We start from the raw sequence: 7,187 nt of genomic DNA on the forward strand, positions 1-7,187 counted from the left end.
TTACCCAACAAGGGTAAGGAGAAGGGAAAACCAAGGGGGGGAGGGGGAGAGGGAGAACAAAAAGGGAGGGAAAGAGAGGGGGGAGGGGGAGGGAACAAAAAGGGAGGGACTAAAAAGGGAAACATCAAGGGAGGGGACAAGGGGGACTGATTCAAAGTAAATCACTGGACTAAAAGGTAGAGCCGAAGAAGAAAAGGTTAGAATTAGGGAAGGCAATCAAAATGCCAGGGAGTCCACAAATGACAATCATAACTTTGAACGTGAATGGGATGAACTCACCCATAAAACGTAGACGAATAGCTGAATGGATTAGAATCCAAAACCCTACCATATGTTGTCTTCAAGAAACACACATGAGGCGGGTTGACACCCACAAGGTCAGAATTAAAGGATGGAGTAAGACCTTCTGGGCCTCAACTGATAGAAAGAAGGCAGGAGTGGTAATCATGATATCTGATAAAGCCAATGCAAAAATAGACCTGATCAAAAGGGATAGGGAAGGTAATTATATTTTGTTAAAAGGGACTCTAGACAATGAGGAAATATCATTAATCAACATGTATGCACCAAATAATATAGCACCCAAATTTCTAATGGAGAAACTAGGAGAATTGAAGGAAGAAATAGACAATAAAACCATACTAGTGGGAGACTTAAACCAACCATTATCAAATTTAGATAAATCAAATCAAAAAATAAATAAGAAAGAGGTAAAAGAAGTGAATGAAATCTTAGAAAAATTAGAATTAATAGACATATGGAGAAAAATAAATAGGGATAAAAAGGAATACACCTTCTTCTCAGCACCACATGGCACATTCACAAAAATTGACCATACATTAGGTCACAGAAACATAGCACACAAATGCAAAAAAGCAGAAATAATGAATGCAGCCTTCTCAGATCACAAGGCAATAAAAATAATGATTAGTAATGGTACATGGAAAACCAAATCTAAAACCAATTGGAAATTAAACAATATGATACTCCAAAACCGTTTAGCTAAAGAAGAAATCATAGAAACAATTAATAATTTCATCAAGGAAAATGACAATGGCGAAACATCCTTTCAAACCTTTTGGGATGCAGCCAAAGCGGTAATCAGAGGCAAATTCATATCCCTGAAAGCTCATATTAACAAACAAGGGAGAGCAGAGATCAATCAATTGGAAATGCAATTGAAAAAACTCGAAAGCGATCAAATTAAAAACCCCCAGCAGAAAACCAAATTAGAAATCCTAAAAATTAAGGGAGAAATTAATAAAATCGAAAGTGATAGAACTATTGATTTAATAAATAAGACAAGAAGCTGGTACTTTGAAAAAACAAACAAAATAGACAAAGTACTGGTCAATCTAATTAAAAAAAGGAAGGAAGAAAAGCAAATTCACAGCATTAAAGATGAAAAGGGGGACAGCACCTCCAATGAGGAGGAAATTAAGGCAATCATTAGAAATTACTTTGCCCAATTATATGGCAATAAATACACCAATTTAGGAGAAATGGATGAATATATACAAAAATACAAACTGCCTAGACTAACAGAAGAGGAAATAGAATTCTTAAATAATCCCATATCAGAAATTGAAATCCATCAAGCCATCAAAGAACTTCCTAAGAAAAAATCCCCAGGGCCTGATGGATTCACCTGTGAATTCTATCAAACATTCAGAGAACAGTTAACCCCAATACTATACAAACTATTTCACATAATAAGCAAAGAGGGAGTTCTACCAAACTCCTTTTACGACACAAACATGGTACTGATTCCAAAACCAGGCAGGTCAAAAACAGAGAAAGAAAACTATAGACCAATCTCCCTAATGAATATAGATGCAAAAATTTTAAATAGGATACTAGCAAAAAGACTCCAGCAAGTGATCAGAAGGATCATTCACCATGACCAAGTAGGATTCATACCAGGGATGCAGGGCTGGTTCAACATTAGGAAAACCATCCACATAATTGACCACATCAACAAGCAAACTAGCAAGAACCACATGATTATCTCAATAGATGCAGAAAAAGCCTTTGATAAAATACAACACCCATTCCTATTAAAAACACTAGAAAGCATAGGAATAGAAGGGTCATTCCTAAAAATAATAAACAGTATATATCTAAAACCAACAGCTAATATCATCTGCAATGGGGATAAACTAGATGCATTCCCAATAAGATCAGGAGTGAAACAAGGATGCCCATTATCACCTCTACTATTTGACATTGTACTAGAAACACTAGCAGTAGCAATTAGAGAAGATAAAGAAATTGAAGGCATCAGAATAAGCAAGGAGGAGACCAAGTTATCACTCTTTGCGGATGACATGATGGTCTACTTAAAGAATCCTAGAGATTCAACCAAAAAGCTAATTGAAATAATCAACAACTTTAGCAAAGTTGCAGGATACAAAATAAACCCACATAAATCATCAGCTTTTCTATATATCTCCAACACAGCTCAGCAGCAAGAACTAGAAAGAGAAATCCCATTCAAAATCACCTTAGACAAAATAAAATACCTAGGAATCTATCTCCCAAGACAAACACAGGAACTATATGAACACAACTACAAAACACTCGCCACACAACTAAAACTAGACTTGAACAATTGGAAAAACATTAACTGCTCATGGATAGGACGAGCCAATATAATAAAAATGACCATCCTACCCAAACTTATTTATCTATTTAGTGCCATACCCATTGAACTACCAAAATACTTCTTCACTGATTTAGAAAAAACCATAACAAAGTTCATTTGGAAGAACAAAAGATCAAGGATATCCAGGGAAATAATGAAAAAAAACACATATGATGGGGGCCTTGCAGTCCCAGACCTCAAACTATATTACAAAGCAGCAGTCATCAAAACAATTTGGTACTGGCTAAGAAACAGAAAGGAAGATCAGTGGAATAGACTGGGGGGAAACGACCTCAGCAAGACAGTATACGATAAACCCAAAGATCCCAGCTTTTGGGACAAAAATCCACTATTCGATAAAAACTGCTGGGAAAATTGGAAGACAGTGTGGGAGAGACTAGGAATAGATCAACACCTCACACCCTACACCAAGATAAATTCAAAATGGGTGAGTGACTTAAACATAAAGAAGGAAACCATAAGTAAATTGGGTAAACACAGAATAGTATACATGTCAGACCTTTGGGAGGGGAAAGGCTTTAAAACCAAGCAAGATATAGAAAGAATCACAAAATGTAAAATAAATAATTTTGACTACATCAAACTAAAAAGCTTTTGTACAAACAAAACCAATATAACTAAAATCAGAAGGGAAACAACAAATTGGGAAAAAATCTTCATAGAAACATCTGACAAAGGTTTAATTACTCATATTTATAATGAGCTAAATCAATTGTACAAAAAATCAAGCCATTCTCCAATTGATAAATGGGCAAGGGAAATGGATAGGCAGTTCTCAGATAAAGAAATCAAAACTATTAACAAGCACATGAAGAAGTGTTCTACATCTCTTATAATCAGAGAGATGCAAATCAAAACAACTCTGAGGTATCACCTCACACCTAGCAGATTGGCTAACATAACAGCAAAGGAAAGTAATGAATGCTGGAGGGGATGTGGCAAAGTAGGGACATTAATTCATTGCTGGTGGAGTTGTGAACTGATCCAACCATTCTGGAGGGCAATTTGGAACTATGCCCAAAGGGCGACAAAAGAATATCTACCCTTTGACCCAGCCATAGCACTGCTGGGTCTGTACCCCAAAGAGATAATGGACACAAAGACTTGTACAAAAATATTCATAGCTGCGCTCTTTGTGGTGGCCCAAAACTGGAAAACGAGGGGATGCCCATCAATTGGGGAATGGCTGAACAAACTGTGGTATATGTTGGTGATGGAATACTATTGTGCTCAAAGGAATAATAAAGTGGAGAAGTTCCATGGAGACTGGAACAACCTCCAGGAAGTGATGCAGAGCGAGAGGAGCAGAACCAGGAGAACATTGTACACAGAGACTAATACACTGTGGTATAATCGAACGTAATGGACTTCTCCATTAGGGGCGGTGTAATGTCCCTGAACAACTTTCAGGGATCCAGGAGAAAAAAAAAACACCATTCATAAGCAAAGGATAAACTATGGGAGTGGAAACACCGAGAAAAAGCAACTGCCTGAATACAGAGGTTGAGGGGACATGACAGAGGACAGACTTTAAATGAACACTCTAATGCAAATACTATCAACAAAGCAATGGGTTCAAATCAAGAAAACATCTAATGCCCAGTGGACTTACGCGTCGGCTATGGGGGGTGGGGGGGAGGAAAAGAAAATGATCTATGTCTTTAACGAATAATGCTTGGAAATGATCAAATAAAATATATTAAAATAATAAAAAAAAAAAAGAAAAAGAAAAAAAAATGAACTCAAGAAGGAAATAACAGACTATGGCTAAGAAAAATCCAAATGGGATCACAAAGAGCTGGGCACAATTGAAAAACAACACAAAGTAGTCTTAGAGAATAAAAGATTTGATCTAGTCCTTAAAGGATGGGTAAGATGTAGATGGAGAAAGCTAGAAGAATATTCCTCTGGAGAAGGATCAGATCAGCATATGAACAACCAGAAACAATCACAGTTAACATGGGGAAATCTCAAAGAGATTTGCCTGAGTGAGGTTGAAGGTCTAAATAAGGAAGTAAGAGAAAATAAGGATGGATAGCTGACGTGGAGCAGATTATGGAGGCCTTCGAAGCCAAGATATGAGTAATGAGGAGTTATGGCACACTCTATGCAAAACAATGTCATATAAGTGAGTGGAATAAGTGGTACTAAAGGAACTTGTATCTTGGCAGTAATACAGGGTATGGATTGGTGGGGAGAAAGGTGAAGTAGGAGTCTGTTGTGGCCATGAAAAAGGAGTGAGAATGGAAAGTAAGGATAAGGGAATTAAGGGGATTTTTCAAATAAAGAATAGTCAGGATTTATTGCTAGATTAACATTTTTATCAAAAAGCATTTATTGACTAGTTGTTAAAGAAAGAATAGTCCTGTTAATCTGAATATGGTTTGATTATACTGTTGCTTCTATTCATTCACACTTTAGCTAAGTAAACTGGGGAGACCCTTGACAAAATTGGAAAATTGGAAAACATTTCCCTATGACCCCTCCTCCGATAGGCTTTAACCCCTCCTCCCCTTTAGATGCCTGGTGTTCTCCTACCCTTCCGCTCCTTCTCCACTCACCCCTAAACAGGAAATTATTTATACTCATCTTTGGCATCCCCAGCCTCCCCCTTTTTAGGCATTCTTTAGTACATGGTGGCCACTCCTCCCCTTGTCAGAGTTGAAGAATGTGGGCAGAGAGGGAACAACAACTTTGCCCCCATAGCTTTTGTTGCTGTCCAAATCTCTTAGTTATAACTTATTCCTGATGTTGTTAGAAGCATCTTGGTGGAAATCAGTCCTAGGCACAATGAGATAAAGTTTGGATGAAGAGATAGTGTTATAAAGAGTTATCCCATATGTGGGAGAAGAGCCAAAAAGTAAGGGAGTGTCTGGGAGCTGGGAGAGTCATGGGGTGGGCAGAAGCAAAGTGGGTTGGGATAATTGAGCAAACTAGGGGCAGGAAGGAGGATGGTCTATCCAATTTTATATTGGAATGGCAAATTTCTGAGCCATCTCTAGGCTCTGCAGGATAAGGCAGTACCCCTACCTGATAGGGGTAGGGAAGGAACATGGAACTTAGGGGATTGCTCATTAGTGGACTCAGTGTGGCTTCAAATGGGATGTCTTGAACACTTCTTTGGGGAAGCAGGATAATGGAGAACTTTAGACCTGGCGTCAGGAGACTTGGCTCCAAGGTTTCAGATAATGGGTGTGATGCTTGATTGTTCAAGACACAGTCTCTCAGAGTCTGTTATCACCTCTGCAACAAGGAAAAAAATTACACTTTTGTTGCCTATATTTGTGGGTTGTTGCAAGTAAAAGTGCTACATAAAAGTGAATCATTGTATGAACTATTCAAATAGCATTAACAAAGATTTATTAGTGTCTCTTTGGGGAGAGTGAATCTCCATTCCAAAACGTCTCAGATGACTAGGTTGGGGAAGAGACCATCCTGGGAAACTTGAGGAAACAGGTTTGGAAAGCCCCAGTGGAGAGGGAAATAGCAAGCTGATAAGGGCTGTAGTGAATAAAGGGCCTGACCTGGAGTCAGGATGTCTCATCTTCCTGATTTCAAGGTCAGCCTCAGATTCTTTCTAGCTGTGTGACCCTGGACAAGTCACTTAACCTTGCTTACCTCGGTTTTCTCATTTGGAAAAATTAGCTAGGGAAGGAAATAGCAAACCATTCCAAGATCTTTGCCAAGAAAACCCAAAATGGGGTCACAAAGAATTGGACATGACTGAAACAACCAAACAGCAACAATGATATGAGAAGAGTCAAATGATTGCTTGATGCAATGAGGGCCCATTTGAGATTATATGATATTAATTTGTAGAGGACTCAGTAGATGCAGTCTTGTAATTTTCCTTCCACGCTAGGCAGCATGGTCTTCCCAGAGCCTCAAACAATTCTTACAGAGGAGGTGCCAATCTACAGTGGAAGCTTCTCATTGAGAGCTTTTTGCACCAATGCCACCATAAGTCCATTCTATACAGGTAGGCATATGAATTATATATACATACACACTCTCATATGTTTATATATGGAATATAGCAACTGCATAAAGAGAATATAGAATAGTCCATGTATCTGTGTACACCATTTATATTACATATGTGTCTATATAAGTTAGTGTGAGGGCACACATGTGTCAAGGGGGCGTAAAAAGAGGTGGAACAGAGAAGAGAGAAAACCAGAGTGATAGTCCAAATACTAATAGCTAACATTTATATAGCATTTTACCTACATTAAATAATTCAATCCTCTCAACAACTCAGTGAGGTGGATGCTATTATTTCTTTCTTTTTTTTTTACTGTGGAAACGGAGGCAGATAGAGGTTAAATAATGTGCTTAGGCTCCCATAGCTAATAAATGTCTAAGGAAGAATTTGAACTCAGATCTTTCAAAGTCTAGCACCCCCCACTATATCACTTTTCTATCTAAAAGATGGAGGAAGGCAGTCATGAAAAATCCAGAGCAAGGGGCCCTACCAAGGTAAAGTAGACTCCTGTGAATTCTAACTGGGGAGATCAGAGGA

The sequence above is a fragment of the Monodelphis domestica genome, chromosome 1, assembly GCF_027887165.1.
Source record: "Monodelphis domestica isolate mMonDom1 chromosome 1, mMonDom1.pri, whole genome shotgun sequence".
Taxonomy (NCBI): Eukaryota; Metazoa; Chordata; class Mammalia; order Didelphimorphia; family Didelphidae; genus Monodelphis; species Monodelphis domestica.